The sequence below is a fragment of the Juglans regia genome, unplaced genomic scaffold (genome assembly GCF_001411555.2).
Source record: "Juglans regia cultivar Chandler unplaced genomic scaffold, Walnut 2.0 Scaffold_273, whole genome shotgun sequence".
In the NCBI taxonomy this organism is placed as follows: Eukaryota; Viridiplantae; Streptophyta; class Magnoliopsida; order Fagales; family Juglandaceae; genus Juglans; species Juglans regia.
Genome location: NW_023357521.1, coordinates 1 through 1194, shown reverse-complemented (window position 1 = coordinate 1194; position 1194 = coordinate 1). Strand labels below are relative to the sequence as shown.

The 1194-nt window shown below is 48.5% G+C and overlaps 3 non-coding genes and 1 pseudogene across 3 annotated transcripts; all 4 read right to left on the bottom strand.

Moving 5' to 3' along the window:
• Nucleotides 1-199: 199 nt before the first annotated feature.
• LOC118345470 lies at nucleotides 200-318 on the bottom strand. Its single transcript, XR_004798998.1, has one exon. It is a non-coding gene; the product is annotated as a 5S ribosomal RNA (ribosomal RNA).
• A 170-nt stretch (nucleotides 319-488) lies between these two features.
• Nucleotides 489-606, bottom strand: LOC118345472. Its single transcript, XR_004799000.1, has one exon. It is a non-coding gene; the product is annotated as a 5S ribosomal RNA (ribosomal RNA).
• Nucleotides 607-795: 189 nt separating this feature from the next.
• LOC118345471 lies at nucleotides 796-914 on the bottom strand. The gene has a single exon (XR_004798999.1). It is a non-coding gene; the product is annotated as a 5S ribosomal RNA (ribosomal RNA).
• Nucleotides 915-1103: 189 nt separating this feature from the next.
• LOC118345473 lies at nucleotides 1104-1194 on the bottom strand (annotated as a pseudogene; the record flags this gene model as incomplete).

The window sequence follows — 1194 nt, the reverse complement described above, 5'->3', positions numbered from 1 at the left end:
GATCGCACCCATCAAACTAATTACTTAAAATTCATATAATCCTTGAGCGACATACTAGTGTCCTTCCGATCCCAATCCAAACGGAGATCTGATCCAAACCCATGGCTACGCGATGGGCAGGGCGAGATTTTCCCAAAAATCCACTCCTGAGTGCTCCTTCTTGTCAATTTATCTCGCAAGGCGGAAAAAACAAAAACGAGGGGTGCAACACGAGGACTTCCCAGGAGGTCACCCATCCTAGTACTACTCTCGCCCAAGCACGCTTAACTGCGGAGTTCTGATGGGATCCGGTGTATTAGTGCTGGTATGATCGCACCCATCAAACTAATTACTTAAAATTCATATAATCCTTGAGCGACATACTAGCGTCCTTCCGATCCCAATCCAAACGGAGATCCAAACCATATTAGCGCGAGTAAGTAAGAAAATCCACCCCCGAGTGGTCCTTCTTGTCAATTTATCTCGCAAGGCGGAGAAAACAAAAACGAGGGGTGCAACACGAGGACTTCCAGGAGGTCACCCATCCTAGTACTACTCTCGCCCAAGCACGCTTAACTGCGGAGTTCTGATGGGATCCGGTGCATTAGTGCTGGTATGATCGCACCCATCAAACTAATTACTTAAAATTCATATAATTCTTGAGCGACATACTAGCGTCCTTCCGATCCCAATCCAAACGGAGAACTGATCCAAACCCATTGCTACGCGATGGGCAGGGCGAGATTTTCTAAAAAATCCACCCCCGAGTGGTCCTTCTTGTCAATTTATCTCGCAAGGCGGAGAAAACAAAAACGAGGGGTGCAACACGAGGACTTCCCAGGAGGTCACCCATCCTAGGACTACTCTCGCCCAAGCACGCTTAACTGCGGAGTTCTGATGGGATCCGGTGCATTAGTGCTGGTATGATCGCACCCATCAAACTAATTACTTAAAATTCATATAATCCTGGAGCGACATACTAGCGTCCTTCCGATCCCAATCCAAACGGAGATCTGATCCAAACCCATGGCTACGCGATGGGCAGGGCGAGATTTTCCCGAAAATCCACTCCCGAGTGGTCCTTCTTGTCAATTTATCTCGCAAGGCGGAAAAAACAAAAACGAGGGGTGCAACACGAGGACTTCCCAGGAGGTCACCCATCCTAGTACTACTCTCGCCCAAGCACGCTTAACTGCGAAGATCTGATGGGATCCG